Source organism: Acanthopagrus latus, chromosome 16 (assembly GCF_904848185.1).
Source record: "Acanthopagrus latus isolate v.2019 chromosome 16, fAcaLat1.1, whole genome shotgun sequence".
NCBI classification, from domain to species: Eukaryota; Metazoa; Chordata; class Actinopteri; order Spariformes; family Sparidae; genus Acanthopagrus; species Acanthopagrus latus.
The window spans coordinates 22,986,508-23,007,177 of NC_051054.1; the positions used below are offsets into that span (position 1 = coordinate 22,986,508).

The window sequence follows — 20,670 nt, forward strand, 5'->3', positions numbered from 1 at the left end:
GTTATGGCCCATGATGATGACTGCAAGCAGAGAAAGCACGGGGATCCCCTGTCCTCCTCCAGCAGTTCACACACTATCACTGCACAGAGATGCGTCTCCTGGCCTCTTGCTTGAAATCAGAACAACTTTTTCTTTTACTCCTCCAAAGTCTGTGGTTGTAAACGTGAAGCGTGCACTGCTTATGTCACTTTCTGCCATTTAACTTGCTTCATTTCATTCATTTCATTTCATTGAAGCCATAGCTGAAGCCCCAAAATAGTACTCTGTCAGTTTGATCAGTTGTTACTTAAAGTTCACAGTGAAGTGAATTGTGGGTATGGTCAAACAGCTTGTGCTCATATGTAACATTTTAAGATGATTGAGATGTATGAGGAAAGGACATGTTGGAACAGATGTATGTGGGGTTTTATAAATCTGATGATAAGACCACGCACGCATGCCTCCTGTTCTGTGTACACATATTTGTACACCTGAATACACAGAGAGTGACAAAAACATGTTCATTGTTCCATGGTTTCTGTTGTTTCTGTCGTGTGTGAGGATGAGGATGCCACTATGTGAGAAGTGATAATGTCTACACAGAAGTTATTATAATTCATACTCAAAGGCATTTGAATGTATCTTCTGTGGCAAAGCATCCAACAGTTGAAGAGACATTTCACTCTGAGCCAAAAATGTCAGCCTCATCTTTGCATCGCGGCAGTGGCATTCACCAATACTTTAAGGAATCTCCTCCGAGGGCTCTGAATGTCAGTCCATTGAATATGTCACGATAGTTCATTCTAAACCAAAATGGTGGACCAGCTGACCAGTGTTTCCATGTTTCCAAGTGCTGGTGTGGCCAAAAATCCTCCTTTTTTTTTTTTTTTTTTTTTAAACATGGGTGTTTCAGCAGTTTTGTTCAAATTCACTGGCTTCCTTCCTCTCAAGCAACTACTTCTCTGGATTTGAATATTATTGGAAACATCTGGGATAATGTGAGCGAACAACTCAACAAAATATACAACAAAGGACTCACTGGTCTTTCCACATTTTACCGCTAAAATATCCCAATTTGTATCTTTAGACTTAACCTCCAAACATAATCGAAATATCTGACTGCATTGGTGTGTGTGTGTGTGTGTGTGTGTGTGTGTGTATGTGTGTGTGTGTGATATTGGTTTCACAGCTACAGAGAGTTAAGGGAGTTATAGGGTGATAAACATTTCACAGTCTAATATTCTGCTATTTTTCTGCACCCAATGCCTAATAAACGAGCAAACGAAAAGGTTGACGTTCAGCAGCAGCACCGAGGGAACACTGTGTGTGTACTGTAGCCCCATGCTGACTAAGAGATGTACACTGGCTGCTGTGAGACAAGGACAGCGCTTTACAAAGAACCCATCAACAGAGCAATCATCAGGGAGGACCCCAAAGGAGCACAGTGAGATTAAAAGACCTGCTATCAATTTATCAAAGACGCTGCTGAGAGGGAACTTCAACTTTAAAGCAGAATTGGGACATTTTCTTCCTAATGACTGCAATTTATAACAGAGCATGGATGACTATGAAACTGAAATCTCGAGAGCCAATTATGATGAGCACTTTAAGTTGCATGTGGATGTTACATGTTGATGGTGCCAGCGATTCTGCGCCACAATATGGCAATATGTCCGGAGAATTCCAGTAAAAAGAAAGCAAACACATACCTTGGTGCTCAACATAATGGTGCAGCATATGTCAGAGGGGGATCTGAAAATGAGAAATGTTGCTTTTCGAGCATAGTCAGGCTTTTCAGCATCCAGTGGACCCAGTGGCTTTGTCATAACAAGACATGCAGACTATATAATTGCTTGACCACCTATTTCATTTCCTGGCGCAATATTCCCTGCAGCAGAATACAAATGTCACCTATGTAGTGGCAATCGACCTTTTGGACCCAGTTTGGGTGACTCTTGCTCTCTTAACATAAAATTACATGGATAATAAGCAGGACCACAAAGGCTTCATCCAGAGAGTCTTTTTCTTTACTCCTGTTTGCCATCTACAGTGACTCATTGCTCCTGTCAAGTGTGTGTTCTTTCCCACTATTTCTTTATTTTGCTCACAGGCTTAGGAAGATAAGCTTTTCCAACCCCTCTCTAAATTACAGCTTCTTCACAGTGGCGGCTTCCTCAGCAGAGCCTCAATGTTATCACTCCACACCGGCACGAGGGGCTCTCCATTTTAGATCTCCAAACAGTTTTTTGCTGCTAAGCTCTGGGCCCACCGCACACCAGCGAGCTGCTGTCATGCCCTCGGTGATAACTTCAGTAATGGCAATAGTTTTTTTTTTTTTTTTTTTTTTTTTTGGGGGGGGGGGGGGGGGGGTTTTTATGGGGTGGTCATGTGGGAGCATTTCAGTAAGATATTAAAATACTGTTGTGGAATGACTTAAAAGTAAGTCAGGAAATGTGTGCGTGTGTGAATAAATGACTGCAGTTTGTTGGAACACGTGTTTCCTACACATAGGTCTGACTTACTGCATAAGATCTGCAGTCTGAGCAGCCCAATGGCACCCAAAGACAGTTCAATGTCATCCATATGGCAGCAGTGTGCATAGGCACCAGCTGTGTTGATTCACAACCGATTGAGGTGGTTTTAGCTCAGTTGTCCACTCATTAGAAGGTTGGGGTTCTGCTGGGTTAAGTTAATTTACCATTCGAACAGAATGGCAGGAGGACGTTGCCACATCTAAGCACATCAAGTCAACGAATGTCCTATGAAACGTGCTATACAAAAAACCTTGATATGACATAGTGAGTATTATCCCAAGGTAAATAAATAAAAGAGTGAGAGGGAGAGGGAGAGAGAGAGAGAGAGAGAGAGAGAGAGAGAGAGAGAATGTATGTATATTCTATAAAGATATACATATATGTATGTGTGTGATCTGATATGTCAGTATTGGTATTGTTCCTGGAACATCGCAATAATGTTCATCCAAGAGCAATCATGTTTTTGCAATGTTGCAAATGCCTGAAAAAAACGGACATAGAATAAATGATCCTTTCATACATGCATTTCATATATGACACGTGATAGGGTCTTAAAACTCAGACCATCTTTTGCTAAACCTAACCAAGTATTTGATTCCTTAACATATCTAGGTGTTTTTTCTTGCCTAAATGCAATCTCTGCTTCATAAACCATGACAGATAATTGAAAAAAAAAAAAAAAAACGATAATAATAAGTAATTTATTGTTATTGTAATAATATGTCAACAACTTGTTTTAAACGGGAAACAAACGCCAAATGTGGACATTTTCCTCAGTAGCACTGATGGTCCTGGAGCAACCTGAGAAATCACAACTTGATTGGTCAGTTGCAATGATGGGGCAACATTAATTATTAGGGTCTAGGAACAACACCGACATGGTGATAACAGATGAATCATATATATGTGGCATCTCTAAACTGGAGTACATTAATGATAGAGGATTTCATTTTAAATGCCGGGGATTATATTCTAACATGTGGTCCGAACCTGTTTTACATAAGATGTAGTCATTCTGATGCTGCTGAAACAGCAGTCATACTGTATGTAACCTCTGTTGGGACACCAAAATAACACCAACCTGAACTTGTGTGACAGCTGATGAAATCTGTGTAATACAGGTGCTAATAAGTGGCTGTGTTTGCCATACCCATCTGCAATTCATCCTGTTATTCAAATCACAGATTTAGATTTCTAAACGTGGAAGAAATCAGTGTTTATCTCCGGAGTCTCCTATGTTTCAACAGCATGTAACACAGGAGATAATCAGTGTTACATGTTGGTGAGAACAGACTTAACTGAAGATCATTGCCTTTAGAAGCAGTGTGCTGTGCTGGATAAACATATATACAGCAGTATTTTTGGCATTTTAAAAAATGTAAAAATCTAATGTTGTATTTGTGGATTATAATTTATAACATTATATACTGATTGAATAAACAATATTTTTTTCACATACAATTACATAAGTAATTCATTATATTATAAGATATAATAATACAATCAGATTAATACGAATTAATGAGACTAATTAGTTGTATTATAACAGTATTCAGCCATATTTTAGGGTGATTTCATTGTTTCTACATGTGTGGATATCTTTATTTTAACATTAAAAGGCCAACATATAAAAAAAAAAAGGGAAAAAAAGCATCTGAAACGAGTTCTTGTACAGAGTAAGAGGACCTTGAGCTGTTGTAAAGATGTGAAGTTGTTTCAAAGCCAGGAAGGTTAAGACAAGGAGGAGCACCTGTGAGAAAACCACCAGGATGGCCTCTGTCAAAAATTATGCTTCGCTAATCCCTGCAAGTTAGCATGTGACACTGACGCCACGACATATCACCTCTCTCCTCAGAGGCTGTGAACCACAGAGCCTGTGAGCTGTGACTGCAAAAGATGACGGTACAGTACACCACAAGTTCCATGTCATAGTCAACTAGGGTGTATTATTTGGACAGATAGAGTCAGCGACAAACTGTACCATCTTTATTTCCATTTAACACTCCAGGTTACAGGAACTACAATCAATTATTTTGAATTTTATAAAAGAAAGCTCACGAACAAACCCTCTTTGTGAATAAAACAGTCTCGGTCACTGAACCCCATTAAGTGTATTTTTGTCATGTGTGACAGTGGATATGACATGACTGGCCTCTACTCTCAGTCTATCAGCTGCACTGAACACTGTGAGCAGCAAAAGCTTGGATTGGAGGCTTTTAAAATGTAAAGGTTGGGTGAAATACAGTGGCTTGAGTGGGCTAGAACTGCTGACTGTGATGAATGAACCCGCCATTAAATGACGGAGGCCACTGTATTCGAAAGTGCAACAACAACAACAACAGTGGAGAATTCACGTGGGATTGGAGAGGGGGTGACAGCAAAATTAGAATGTCAGCTCTCAGTGCTCGCTAGCCTTTTGAATCTGGAAATCAAACAAAGGAAATAACATGACACACAGAGGGAGCAAGGAACAATCGAGCCTTCGTAATCTGACTCATGGTATAATTTTCATAATGTCTTTAATGTGCTCAGAGTTTGAGTCATGGCTCAGACACAGTGTCGCCTATGCTGGTCCCATAATTATTGCACAAGAAAACATCTTCCCACTGACTCCAAGTCTTCTGAAGTTTCACATCTGTAGCTGTCGCTGCTGTATCTGTGTCCCCACAGTCATATTGGTCAGTCAGCAGTGACATCTTAATGTTCCGACTAGTGTTTCACAATGGTAGGAGGCTGTCGCCTATGCAAACTCCCCCAGGTTCTTCAAAGCTGCACAATGGCCCTGAGTCTGCAGCTGACTTTGACATATGCTACAGTCAAGTGCTTCCTGCTGAGACTTCCAGGAAAGGTCCCATCACAGGACAACTGGAGCAGTGTGGCCACCAGGATACAGTACCAGCAGGTGAACTAATACCAGAACAAAGTGTATGTTGTCCATTTTTCTTCTTATTCACTATTCCATTTGCACTGCTAAGAAAAGAAACTATGCATGCGAATGTCAATATTTTCAGGTAGTTCTGATAACATGGTTTATAGTCGATGTATAGTCAAGTGTCCACGGGTATATTCAGTCTTCTGTTTTCAATTCAAGTGATCATTTTAGGGATCGGCTTATACGATTTTTATAGGGGCCAGTACCTATATCAATGACTCGCGATCAAGGAGACCGTTAACAGATATTTTGGAAACCGATATGCATTTTCAGAGAAAATCATAATCTCTATGTCAACATTTTGGACAACCAGTGATGAAATGTAACCAATTACATTCTACTCTATTATTATCTAGTATTCTAGAATACTTTAATTCTTTTTTTTTTTTTTTTTTTTTTTTTCCATTTTCTGCCGCTTTACACTTCCAATGACTTTGCAGATTCAAATTAGTCAGTGTTTTTAGGCTACTACCCATCACATGAAAAATCAGATGTGGGTGGGACACTGAATAGAGTGGTGACTAAAGAGGAAGAACGCTGCCTCAGAGCCAAACTACTGCATTTTCAAATTCATGTATTTTGCCAGCAATCGGACATGACAAACGCCAACACCAATGACTGAAAAACCAGCTGTTTTTGTTTGTATGGACATTCCAAACAGAAGAAGAATAAGACGTTCCAAACAGAAGAACAATTAAATGTGATGGACGTTACGGTACACTTATCATAAACCATCTATTAACTGATATTTACAGAACAATTACTGTATTGTAATCATGACATAAAACCTGTGACTTGCGCTGTGATGCAAGGCTTTGGCCTTTTTGCACAGCTCTACTACATTGTTTAACTTTTTGACTACCAACTGTGCTACTCACTGTAAACCCCCCAAGACATGAGCACCTTTAGAATTTCTGAAGTTTGGTGTTCTACGTTCCTAAATAAAATATGATATGCTATACCTACCACTACTGTATACACACACACACACACACACACACACACACACACACACACACGTGGAACAGTTCTTAAACTTTGACTTTAAAAAACTTGCACGTTGGATTCCACAGTATGTTGACAGAATGTGAGAAAACAACAACGTCTGCCAGTAAAAGTGGAACCTAAGAGATAAAAGCTGCAAGTGGGTGAAGATATTCCAAACAGACAGTACGGGCCTTTGTGATGTCCCTCAAAGCTTTCCTTATCACAATGGGAACATCAGATAACATCTTATGCCTCATATGTTGCCAAAAGGAATCATGGTTTTCATAAATTTGCCTCATCTAGTGATCTAGTTTAAATGAAAAGCTGTTGATGTTGAGTATAGGTGGCACCCTCAGACCCATATTAAGGAGCTGATTTTAAGGAGCTGATTTTTTTTAAGTGTGGCGTTGGAGAAGAAACAAAGGAGAACTGGAGGAGCTCTCTACAACCACAACTATCAGAACCCTCCTTCAGACAAAGTCCATTCTTAAAAATCTCAGGGCCCCACCCAAGTGTCGGCTTCACTGCACATATGCTGTCCTACAGCAGATGCGCCACAGTCACCAGGCTTGAATGCTAACAAAAGGCTAACTCTGTGACAACAGCAGTGATGATTAAATTCATTAGGGAAATGACTCCGTCTAATGCATGGCAATCTGAGTTGAAGAAGCACATGAAGATGCCCCGCAGCTGTGCATTCCCCAAGAAGTGCTTTAATGCATTATCTTACGACAGATCAAACGCATGTGACTGCCTGCATGCAGGCCCCTCCTAGCCTTTCTTTCTGGATTTATTTATTTATTTTTCTCTTGTGTTTTCTGTGCACCCGGCTTCCTTGTTATGCTGGTGAAGGTAAGTGAATGAGCCATAAGGGAGACATGTCTGGAAAGGAACCAAGCTCTAGTTTTCAGCTGACTCGGAGATGAGAGTGGTGTAGAGACACCACAGAGGGTTTAAGGCTAAATCCCATGTTATTTTCCACTTAATTTCTGAACTTCAATTGGCTTCCATCTAAGCTACTCCATGTGAGAGAGGAATTGATCCCCTCTCTATTATTTTACTGTGTGTGGAGTTTAATGAAAGCGTCCTCCCGTCCCCACTCCTCCCACCTCGCTCTCATAATTTCGCTTGCAAAACAACAACTTTCGAGCATTCTCTGTTGAGCCTTCTGAGCATGTCGAGCTTCTCCCCAAGGTAAAACTGGCCTACTTCTGAGAGCATCCTCAGCATCCATCTGCCGTACCAGTAAATTACATTTGCCTGCGATTGCAGGTTATCTCATCTGTCAAATCGGGCCTATCAATTTCACCGAGCCGTCGCCACAGAAGGCATTAACCCTCCAGCATCATCCTGGCATCGGGCATTGACAGACAATAACTGCCAGTGATATCAACATATCAGATGAGCCCTGTTGACAGTTCTGTTGTGGCTGCTAGAAGTGAGAGACAAAAGACTGAATGATAATGAGTAAAACAGCTCCAGTTCATATTGTTCTCTGGCCAGAAGAGGATGATTATTTTATTTAAAAAAGGATTCATCAAACAATCCAAAATGGAACAATCAATACATCTAATTCAAGTTTTCGTTTTGTCATATATGTAGCCAACAGGTCATACAACTGAAGGATTTAATTGAATCCGAAATATCTGAAGTTATGTTTTGAGCCAAAAGCAGATCAGTGTCTGGAATCTGCAGTAGCTGTTTGTGTTATTATGATGAGAATGATCACAGAAGGATATCGATTTCAAAAATCAGTATGCATGTACAATATTAATGCAGATGCGCATTACAGTACACTGATATTTGAAATGAAGTATTTGAAAGGCGTATTCCAGCAATTTGGTATCACACTTAGTTAAATTTGGGGGAGTTATTAGAAATAGATTTTTTTTGAAAAAAGAATGGTCAGATTTGAAGCAACAGAGACAAACATATCGGGACTTTTAGCCTCAAGTCTGTAGAGCTCCAGCAGCTGAAACACTGGATCCTCCATTTCCAATAAAGCAACTGATGACATCATTATAATCCTGATGTCATCACTATTATTTTGTCTAACTGTACAAAGAAAGCATTACAATGTTCAATTGTAAACTAAACTAGACTTTTCCCCTTAAATCTCTCTCAACTTGAATTCCACTTAAAGGCCCCTGAAAAAAGATTTCCTTACTCAAGTTCTTACTATAAGCGATTACGTCACACACGAACACAAAACAGAACATATTCTGTCCATGTACAATTCTGTCTTGTAAACTGTGATTTGTTGCTCTTTTCGGTAAATGTAACACCTAGTGCATGTCAGTCCGTCCTGGGAGAGGGATCCCTCCTCTGCGGCTCTTCCTGAGATTTCTTCTATCATTTTCTTTTATTTACCCTGTTAAATTTTTCATTTTTTTTCCATCAACAAGGCAAGTTTTTCCTCACTCAAATCAAGAGTCTAAAGACAGAAGATGTTGTTCTCTGTACAGATTGTAAAGCCCATTGAGGGATTTTGATTTGACTCTATTGTCTTTAAAGTAACAACCGTTCACTTCAGTTTTTTTAAACATGAAAGATTTCTGTGTTTGTGTTTTTTACCGTGCTCTTCTTACTTCTCTTTAATGACATGTGAGCCAGAGTCTGGCCAGAGTTAGTGGGTTGTTTAGTCATGTTATATGTTATTAATGTCATAGTTATGGCTTAGCAGTCCGCCCACAACTTTACCATTTTGCTTCACTCTCACTGCTCTCCCAGGATCTATTCTGGCCACAGCGGGCAGACGCTTCCAGTCGGCACAGTTAAAAGCTCGATGGTGAACAAAGCGGAGCGTTTAGTAGCTAAGAGACAGGAATTTCCCTCTGGAGTCTGTAGAGACCAAAACGGAGCTAACACAAAGGGAATATTAGACTTACATACGTCAGGTGGAAGAACTAGCCACCAAATGTTAACACTGTTTCTTTGCGTTCTCTTGGTAACTGTGGGCTGGTTGATGTTCTAAACTAAAATTCTTACATGTTGCACCTGTAAGAAATGATGTAGAAATTGGATGACAGGCCTGCTAACTTCAAAAAGTAATTTTATGTTCACGTTCTCTTTTGTGTTGAAGCCATTGCTGTAAGTAATTACACAAAAAAGGACAAGGTTATGGCTCTTTGTTGTTTTTTTTTTGCATGAGCTGTTTCTGGGCACAGACTTAAGTTGCAGACTGGGACAGTGAGAACAGCTGGAATAAATCACAATGACAAAACATTAAGGCAGGGTATATTTAGACGAGCGCACTTGTCGATGAGTCGTGTTGCGTCATGATAATTCAGTTTTCATGAATAAAACACTCCTGGTGCTCTCAGAAAACAAATACACACATAAACCTACACACACTAAATTCTGTTTAGGAGGACACCGGCCGTATTTATACGTCAGTAAATGCCCATACACATTGTGTGGGAGTCGAACCGTTCCTCCCCACTGCAGCTTCATACTTCTGTGCGCTGTCCGCGGTGCTGAAGTGACCGAGCGGCTCTCTCCGCCGCTACACTCGGATTTCTTACTGCGATCCCGCCAGTGCCATGCTACCACTTGTAATCCACAAGAGGGTGGTGATTACAGCAGGCGGTGGCGTTACACTGCTGCCCGCGGTGCCTCATGACGGCCATCGATCCCTTAACCAGACACGCGCGCGCGCGCATGGGCGTATATGCCACTGTTAGTTTAATCAAATAATCAGCACATAGGAGACATATCATATAATCTGCTCATGCACGCGCGCACACGCACACACACACACAGCAGTCCATTCGTGCAACTTAAATGGAGTTTAACCGTTTAACCCCACTGTCATCACAGGGGAACATTTTGGAAAGAGTAGGCTAATCTTCCAATCCGTTCTCTCTCTGTCTTTCTCTCTCCCTCACACACACACACACACACACACACACACACACACACACACACACACACACACAGACACACACACACACACACACACACACACACAAGACAATACACACGTTGGCACACCCACAAAAAAACGCACGTTTATACACACCAAGTATTAGTATGCGCCGGGCACAGCTATCCAACCTCTCGGCTTCCAGTGCAACTGCTGCAACCTTCCCCACATTGCGTGACAATCCAAAATGAGAACAACAGTCACCTCGGAGCTCCTCGAGCGCTGAGCGGATTCACCGGCGAGCGGGTTACTTTCCGCGGATACCTGCAGTCGTCCGAGAGAGTGAGCCACCCCTCAGCCCACTGACACTCCGGCTCTCAGCGGACGCAGTATAAAACCCACCCTGCACACCTCAGAGGCTATCTTTTGCAGTTAAATCGCATACAGTGCGTCAGGCAGCCTAGTTAGAGGTAAACCAAACCAAAAACATGCAGCACATACAGATGAAAAAACAACCAAATAAATTACAAACTGTTCACATAACGTGTGCGGAGTGCAGGGCAGTCACTACTCCTGTGTATCAGACAATTCCTGGTATTTCTTACCTTCACAGAAGGACAAGTATCCATTGTGTGCCACCGCAGGCTCTGTACAGTAAATTCTGTTTCCTTGGATCGAGGCTACAGCCGCTCCCTTCCCATTCATCCACTAATTCCAGGAGACGAAATGCAACACCAGCTGCCTACCGAGCCGCACATCGCTCCTTCTTCTTCTTCTTCTTCTTCTTCTTCTTCTTCTTCTTCCTCCTCTTCTCTCGCGCTTCTCTCCTTCACTAATTTTTCCCACCAGCAGATGCTCTGGAAACCTGCGCTTTTGCCGGGAGCCAAGCTGCGACGAGGAGCTTCACAGCATGTTTGTAGTTTCCGCTCCAAGTAAAAATAACCAGCTCGCTGCTGTGTGGGCTCGTCTATGTATTTCCAGGCGGTTGTTTAAGAGAGCGCTGCTACATGTTTTTTTTTTTTTTTCTTATTCCAATTTTCTCCCCGCGGTGCTGTAGAGTTACTTGTCTGGGAAAGCACAATATGTGCTTGGTTCTCTCTAGCTCCTAATCGGCCATCCAAAACAAAACGAAAGTTTTTTTTTTTTTTTTTTTTTTTTTTAAAAGATGAAATAATCACATCCGAAAGAAAGTTAATAACTCAAGAGTTATCTGTTAGTCCGAGAGCCAGGGGGTGATGGAGAGTTGCGACCCTCGGTGCGAAGTCTCTGCGCTCGAAAGACCGCAATAGAGCGGTGGACCCCAACCCTAGATGGCACAACTCACCGTGGAGTATGACGGAGCCCACCGTGAGGAGAGGCAGAGGAGGCAGGTCAGCTAGAGCCACAGCGGCTGCACGCAAACAGACACCGGGCTGAGACTACAGCGATGATTACGCGCGAGGGAGCCACTTTGGCACGGCCCGCAGCGTGTAACCTCCCTTGTTGTCTGCAGGAGATTAAGGACCGACCACGGATTAGTGTGTGTGCTTATAGGTGTTTAGTGTCCACACTGACAAAGTAGCCTATCAGGGCAATAGGCGACCTTGTTTTTATGGTGCGTGTCAGCCCGTTGAAACAAGTCAGTTACTGTAAGCGTCGTGCAAAAAAAAAAAAAAAAAAAAAAAAGCTATAGAATGTTTCCTGTACGACACCAAAACTACAGGCTGCATCGTGTTTGACCTTCAAATATCAGAGAGCTCACTTCCGCGTTGCAACACTGACACAGTGAGGGACATTACTCCTGTCTGTCCGGAGTCAGGAAAAAAAAAAGAAAAAGAAAAAAAAAACTATGAATATAGTTGTGAATGTCACAATAGGTTCCTGAATCAATCTGTTCTATCTATTAAATTAACATCCCCCGGTTGTGGAACATTTTCCCAGCTTAGGTACTACACTGATGTATCTGAGTATTCCCAGGTGATGCTTCTGTCTCAAATACATTTCAGAAGGGCATTTGTTGCAGCAGATTTATTTAAGAGCTACAGTTACTAGCTACTTTTATATATCAATTATGATTATTGACTACATATGATTTACACTGAAGTGCCCAGTACCTAATGTAGGTTATGTAGGCTTAGGTTTATTTATTTATCATTTTGCGTCACCAGGGTTCCAAAACAAAAGTGAGTTTAAGTCCCTTTACCCCACATCATCACCAAAAAACTAAACCAACTATTTGGATGGAGAGTTGATGCATTCAGACGTCTCACTGCCCGAGGAAAGAAGCTGTTCAGCTGTGTGGTGGTTTGGGCTCTCTGAACAGACCTCATCAGCGTCAGTACAGATGCCTGGTAGATCTGTTTCAACTATGTTCTGAGCAGTTTAAACTTCCCCCCTAGCAGAACTTTCCTGTCCAGGGCCGTACACGAACCCTGTCAGTTTGTGATGTTTATTGTCAGGATAATGAAATACAATTGAAAAAAAAAAAAAAAAAAAAAAAGGTATATAACATTTATAATGAGACTGATAGGGGTCATTACTTAAAACCCCTTTTTGTAAGATTAAGTTGATTTTTGAGCCTCATCCTCAGCTTGTCAAATACTGATGCTTCATAAGTGCAGGTGGGGTCGGCTGCCATCCGCAAGCGTCAGTTGAGTGTTTTAGTTTCAGTTGTATTGAGCTAAAATTATCCAGTTATTCACAAAAAATAAAGTGAACTAAAAGTAAGCATTTTTTGAAAAAAAGCAGAATTATATTGATCATATTTCCTATCCGTCTGCTCTGTTCTGGTTACCTTCTCATCCTGTGGGCTCTGACTGATGCATGTGGATTATAATATCAATTTATATAACAACATAACATTTTTTCCCTTTATTTCCTCCTAAAACCATATATGCAGTAAAGTTTAGGGTGAAACCATTTCTTTGCCACATGCTCGGCAATACATTGACCATATAAGAAACAAAATGTTTGCTTTCTCATTGTTCAACCAAACAACAATCTTTCCCTTAACTGAAGAGGTTGCATCAACCTCAATAAAACATTGCTAGGGAGTGTAATCATGACAGTAAAAGGGTTATTTGCAAAACAAATTGGTACTATACAAGAGATCAGACTGTAGTTTTTGTTTACCAAATGTTACTTATGAAGTGGAATAACAACACAGACCTAAGCCTACACGTCTGAGTGGTAAATCTCTGCAGGAAAAGAGAATATAAAGAGTTGTTCTTATTTGTTGCTGATTCTTATCTTCATTGACTCCTGTCAAAGTGAATCCATTGATATGTCTTCAGCAGTTGGACGTCAGGCAGGATGTTTTTTTTTGTCCTCTAGTGATCTTGAGCAGAAAAGGATCCCTGGCAGCTGTCTTGTAGCTGTTGAACTCTGTAGGTGAAGTGGAAGTCTCTTGTGCCCCGTCTCTTCCCCTTTCTTTGCTTTCCCTCTGTTTTCTATCGACGCAGAGGGTTGGAAACATGTCAGCGGTGCCTCTCTTGCCCACTGTATCATTGATCTATGTTTAGAATTTCTTTCAAATCTACTTAAAGCAACACCCAGAGGGCTACAATGTATTATTTATATTAGCTCAAATACACCTCAGGAAAGAGATTAAGAGAAAACAAGCAAAGAAATACGATAAATGCCGTGTAACAGCCGCAGCTCTGCCAACAGATCACAGCAAGAGTGTGTACTGTAGTGTAAAGTCTGATGCGTGCAAATACTTTTAGCTGTCCAGTTCAAATTGTTCACAGTGGAGAAACAATGAGGCGGTTGCTCTGCCACTTAACATGTAACTATCGTGCTGTTTAAATTACCTCTTCAATCAGGAGATCAGGAGACCCCCCACCCCCCCCCACCCCCCCAACAACAATGTTAGACGTTTCAGAGAGAGGAAGAGGAAGAGGGTGAGGAAGAGTAAGAGGAAGGGGTAGAGCTGGTAGATTTTCTTTTTCAGTTTTCTGTTTTGTGAGCATATTTATGTTCACTCCTATGTAAACAAATCTGCTGTGCATGTGTTGCACTAACTTGTTTGGTGAAAAACAAACAAACAAAAAAAACTATTTCAATAGTATGTGTGTGTATATGCAAATATTTCTGTGCATTTGAACAATCTGAAGAATTCTCTACAGTTTGAACTATGTTGGTAGTGTGGCAACGCATACTAAAGATGAGAGTGCTTTTCATTATACCCAACAGAGTGTAGTTAGTTAGATAAAACTCTGTATTATGAATGAAGTGTGCGCCATCAGGTTCAGAAGTTTGATAATGCTTTATGTAGTTTTGGTTGCAGTATACTACAATTAGTCATTGCAGTGCTTCATTTTGCAGGATATCTGATGCATTTGGCAGTTTGGGTGTGTGTTTTTGTGAATTGTGTTAGGTATGTTGATAAAACCGGCCTAGTTTGCAAAATTGTGTTTTATCAATTGGAAAAAAACTGTAATTACTGAGCGTTTTATGATGTGTAAAACAGCGCCCCTCTACATGTTATGTGGTGTATTAGCGTTGAAAACATGGTACTACACTCTGTTGTCTGTGAAGAGGCAAAGCTGAGTTGGCCTCCCTTGGAGAAAAGAAAGAATGATTAACCAATCAGGTGAGGTTATTGTCACGACACTGCTCCCCTATGATTGGTCAGGACAGTGTCAAGGGAAGCCACCAACTCGTTGGCATCATGGCTAATCATATGTATAGTATGTTATCATCAATGTCACTGAAATAAATAACGGAAGAATTATTGCCTTGTGTTCATATCTTGGTAAGATAGCAAAATTATTAAACGCAGGTATGAAGGGTTGAAATTTGGAGTATTTGGTAAAAAATAATTTTACTAAACTGCCTCTACAGCGGCAACTCTGAATTAAATCAGATGGCAGGCCAACACCAGAACTAGAGCTCCGTACTGAGAGGAAGAAAGGTTTTCAGACTGTCAGTGAGGAGAATTACGGCTGCACCGAGGGGTTAGCTGGTAGCACCAATCTTTAGTGGCTATTTTGCTGGTCCTGTCTCCTTTTTAACAAAGGTTCCTGAGCACTGAACAATTTCTGGGTTACCACAGGATCCACCGACCTTGCCAACCTGTCTCGGGCAATTGAAAGGCACGGCAAATCAAAAAGAATCACATCGACTGTGCTGTTAAACTGAAGCTGTTTGGACAAGTCAGGATTACGAGGCTCTGGATTTGGCAAAAAGTCAAGTTGATACCTGCTTTTGCAGAGTTTGACAACACTCTTGCAAAGCACTTGGGCTTGTGAACAATCTTCAGTGGTATGTCAAACACCATACAAAATGACGTCATCGAAAGCATCGTTCACATTATCCAGGATGAGACTGATAAAGAAATACGCAGATTCCTTTTCATTGCTGCCCAAGTGTATGACACGTCAGACATATCCAACAAGTGCCAACTCAACGTCATAATGAGATATGTAAATGAGAGAGGCAATGTGTGTGAACGTTTTCTAGGCTTTTATGATGTCAGCGCAGATAGAGATGCAAAAGAGCTAAAAGGTGAGATGGAACTTTAAAAGCCGTGCAGTACATGCCATCCATGAGGGACGCACAACGCTCTATGTGGCTTCTGACAGGATCATGACAGAACCGGGATGGGACAAGGACACTATTGCGCAAAGTTGGGCCTTGAAACAAAAAATTGAGGATTTTGATTTCTCCTTCCTGCTCGGGGTCTTTCAGTCCATTTTCGGCCTCACAGAACCACTTTTTCAGGTTCTGCAAAGCAAGATGGTGGCCATAATAAAATGCCAAGATTGAATCAACAGCATGAACAGTGAGACATTAACTGGCATCTATGAGGAAACAGTCCAGGCAGTCGGAGAACCTCTGCCCCAGTGTAAATGTTGTTGTCGTGGCTGGGAGGATCTGGGACAGGGAGTTAACAAGCACCAAGAAGGAGATGAGGTCATTGTTTCATCTTTCTGATGTCTTTACTCCGAGATTGTTGACAGTATAGTACTGCACATGACCCGGAGATTCGCCGACATGGAGTTTTTTTTTCGGGTACTGGACCACACATCATTTGCATTGTTCTGCAAGCCTGCTGCATTCCCCAGCAGTGACTTGGCTCAGCTGATCAGCACCTATCCAGTCTCTGATGAGCAGAAATCGAGAAATGAGCTGCTCATGGTGTACAACAACAAGTTGTTTCATAATCCACCAACAGAGCTGCTGCAGCAGCCCATTGAGGATGACCTTACAGGGCACAATCTAAGAGGTCTTCAAACTGCTGCGGCTTATGCTCACCATACTGGCTACCAGCACATCAGCAGAGTGCTCATTTTCCTGTCTAAAGAGGATCAAAAACTATCTGAGGAAAACATGTGGACAGGACAGGCTTGTCAACTTGGCCAGGATATCCATTGACTCTGTTGTTGTGGGGGACCTTAAGGCCAGTGGGAAGTTCTTCAACATGGTCATCGATCACTTTGCCACAGTGAGAGACAGGAGAATGGTCTTCCCGTTAGGGTGAGCAAAACACTTTTTTTTTTTCTGTGTGCAGCTCAATAGTTACTGAACTGCCCAATTAGGAATGGGTGTTATTTTTGATGTCCTTACTGTGTCTTGCTTGCCTCAATTAAGCAGCATGTGAGTCCATTGAAGTTGTTGTTTATGTGGAGAAAATGAGCACCACGGACAGTGGCCATGATGGGCCGGGCTGTCTGTGTCAGGTGTGCTGTTTATAGCCACAGGTACTAGGTTGTTGTGCTGCTGTATAATGAACATTTATATATATATATATATATATATATATATATATATATATATATATATATATATATATATATATATATATATATATATATATATACACAAATATATATATATATATATATATATATATATATACAAATATATATATATATATATATATATATATATATATATATATATATATATATATATATATATATATATATATATATATATATACAAATATATATACACAGAGCGTACAAGTCGTGTTTAACATGGATGTAACACTTCACAGCTTCTGATTGAGTGTGTGAATGAATTTACATCTTTCCAATATCAAACGTGTGCTTGTGCTTTTGGGAGGGTGGTTGCATAAATTGATGAGATGTTTAAGAGGACTTAGTGTGTGAGTGAGTGATGAGAGAGAGAGAGAGAGAGAGAGAGAGAGAGAGAGAGAGAGAGCGCATCAGTACTTGAAGTGTTGTTTAGATAACAAGCGTCCTGGTAAAATGATGTTGGACGCTGTAATAGTTCATCTGACTACATGAAATAGCAACATATAAAGTGCAACATACGATTTTCTGCCCCATCCACATAAAACATACAGCTTAGAGGTTGTGTCTCACTTGGCTTCCTCGGAAATTTTCCCCACACCACACCACTGGTGTTCAAGGGCTTTCATTTATAGTCAGCAAATATCCATGTATCTATGCCACCTATTCTATAGTCTGATTAGCAACTTGAAAGACAGGAATGGATATAGAGTGGAGAAACAAGTTAATATTAACCTGAGTGCTGTTGAACAAGCACGGGCTCCCTGAAGAGTGTCTGAGCTGTCATCACATGTGTGTCAGAGACATCATTTGCCACTCCAGGACAAGGCATGTCTGCTGGCTGACCAGCATGCACTGTGGCAGTAATATTATGAACGCTTGATGCATTGATAACTGGTAACACATTAAATTCCAACAGTGAATCACATTAAGTGTCATTAATCTTGTTCAGTTTTCCTCTCCAAACACTTTATTAGGACAAAACATATCTACAAAATATTTCCACCAAATGTTTATCATGTCTGAGGTATTTCCTTTTGATCTGCTGCACAGTACATGTAACTGGCTCTTATATTTTTAGATCATCCACAACCCTTTCTGGTATCAAAATTTAAATGACATGACACTTTTAAATGTAACGACCCAATTACATAAGTTTGACACTTGTTTATAGTGTCGCCCTCAAGGAAAATTAAAAGAAACCAACCTTTATGGCCTAAAACTAGAGTTAAACCATTTGGCTGTGTAATTATTGTGGCAGTAAAGGAGGGAGTGAGGAGATGTAGTACAGAAAATGAAAAGTCCATACAAGGAGGAGGTTGATACTTGGATTAAACATGCTGTTCATACCGCTGGTAGGTAATTTAGGTATGTAATGTAAATAATGTGATTGTTTGGACCCAAACCACAATGTTTTCTCGAGCCTGATGAAGATTCTTTCTTGCCTGAACTTGGATACTAGCCTATTGCTAGTATGCTACAGTGGTCAAGTTGTTTTAGGAGTTACTAGAAATTGACCGATTCAGTCACTTTGTAATGACAATGTGTTTGCTTCACGACTTGACCTGTTTACTACACAGCCATCAGAGACCAAATCTAGAGAACACAGAAATGGGGTTTAAGCAATATTGTGATGGAGCAAATACAATGTAAAATCAATACTAAACCTTAAACCTTCAAAAATATGTAATATGGCCATTCTACAAGACTGCTGTGGTGATGAGGGAGCTGAGCTGGAAGGCAAAACCTTTGAGTTGATCTGCATTCCAATCCTAAACTGTGGTCATGAACCCTGTGACCAAGAGAATGAGATTGCATATACAAGTGGCTGAAATACGCTTCCACTGTAGGGTCACTAAGCTTTAAGAGATGCAGTGAGGAGCTCAGACATCAGGAGCTCGGAGTAGAGCTGTCAGGATTAACGAGGCTCTGGATTTGGCAAAAAGTCTCAGCACAAAGAGGTACAATGAGCAGGTGAAGAAAAACAGGGACCAGCCCTGTACATTGCGCGCCAAGAGCAAGCATTCAGGGGTCACGATGAGGCCGCTGGCAGCACAAACAGGAGACATTTCAGGATGCCCCAGCAGGAGCAGGGACATGTTGCTGAGAAAAGGGCTGTTGTAGCCAGCTGCAACCGCAAACCAACCCTGGAAGCAGAAGAAAATGGATTGACAGATGGATTAAACCTTAAACTATCGCTGTGTATTGACAGAGCAAAGGCCCTACAATGTTAATGTCATGTCTCCTGTTTGTTTTGTTCTTGTTTCTGGTTTTTGGTTCCTTGTATTTGATTTTCATCCTTGTATCTTGTCTTGTGTTATGTTTTGCTTTCTCCATGTCTTGTGTCTCGTTTTGCCTTCTCCATGTCTTGTGTCTCTTGTTTTGATCTTCCATGCCCTCATGTGTCCTTTAAGTTCTCCCCTCTGGCTCCCTCTGTCTGTTGTCTTGTTCCCTCCTGGTCTGTTCCTCTGTGCTCCTCCCCCTCATTATCACACCTGGTTTCCTTCCTCCTCTCTCCTCACCTGTGCCTCGTCATGTCGTTAGTGTGTGTGTATTTAGTCTCTGTGTTTCCTTCACTCCTCGCCCAGTCATTGTATTCTGTTTGTTGGATTCTGTCTTGTGGATTTTGTCTTGTGCTTTTTTGGATTCTGTCTTGTGTGTTTTGCTCCATGCTCCATGCTCCATGCTCCATGCTCCATGCTCCAGTCTTCAGTCCCGTTTTGGTATGTTTTGATTTTGAATTTGCCATGTTTAAGTTGAACTTTGAATCTTTGGTTTGTACTTTGTCTCGCTGTTTTCTTTTGCTACTTTGTCTGATGCTTGTTTGTTACTTGGTCTGATTTTTGTTTGCTACTTTGCCTTTGCTCTTTTTTGTCTGCCATTTGTTTTTGTATTCAGCTTTTTAATAAAGCTCGCCCTTTGTTTGTTCCCTTATCTTTGCCTCCTGAGTTCACTGCGTTGGGTCCACCATTCCCTTCCATAGTTTTCCCTTTTACCCCAACGTGACAGAATGACTGGGCCAGAAATGGACCCACCAGACAGTGTACTTATTTGTAGGCTAGGGAACAAGATGATGGAGATATTGAGCGGCAAGGCTAACACAGGGGAGAAGCTAAAGGCCATAGCAGACTATAACCATGAACTGGATATCAGGCCTTGGTTAAAAGAACTCCCTTGGGTCGCACAGGTTATAGTGGACCTAGATAACCTCAGAAAGGCCTTGGTGGCTACAGCCACTGCCAAGCTATCAGCCCATGCCACAGCTCCAGTCCAGGCCACAGCCACAGCCACAGCCAAGCTTCCAGCCCAGGCCTCAGCCACAGCCGAGCTTCCAGCCCAGGCCACAGCCGCAGCCACAGCCGAGCTTCCAGCCCAGGCCACAGCCGCAGCCACAGCCGAGCTTCCAGCCCAGGCCACAGCCGTAGCCACAGCTGAGCTTCCAGCCCAGGCCGCAGCCACAGCCGAGCTTCCGGCCCAGGCCGCAGCCACAGCCGAGCTTCCAGCCCAGGCCGCAGCCACAGCCGAGCTCCCAGCCCAGGCCGCAGCCACAGCCGAGCTTCCTGCCCAGGCCGCAGCTTCAGCCACAGCCGAGCTCTCAGCCCAGGCCTCAGCCACAGCCGAGCTCTCAGCCCA

General features: G+C 41.7%; 1 protein-coding gene across 3 annotated transcripts in view; it reads right to left on the minus strand.

Moving 5' to 3' along the window:
- LOC119034220 (leucine-rich repeat and fibronectin type-III domain-containing protein 2) overlaps positions 1 to 11,776 on the minus strand; it is a 133,732-nt gene extending 121,956 nt beyond the window's left edge. For 2 of the 3 annotated variants that reach the window (XM_037125032.1, XM_037125030.1), the window contains exon 1: positions 10,903 to 11,776. The gene's annotated coding sequence lies outside the window, so the exon portion shown is untranslated. Of the gene's footprint in view, positions 1 to 10,453; positions 10,635 to 10,902 lie in introns of those variants that run through there. The other variant, XM_037125031.1, reaches the window with a different exon arrangement.
- Between the last annotated feature and the right edge of the window lie 8,894 nt (positions 11,777 to 20,670).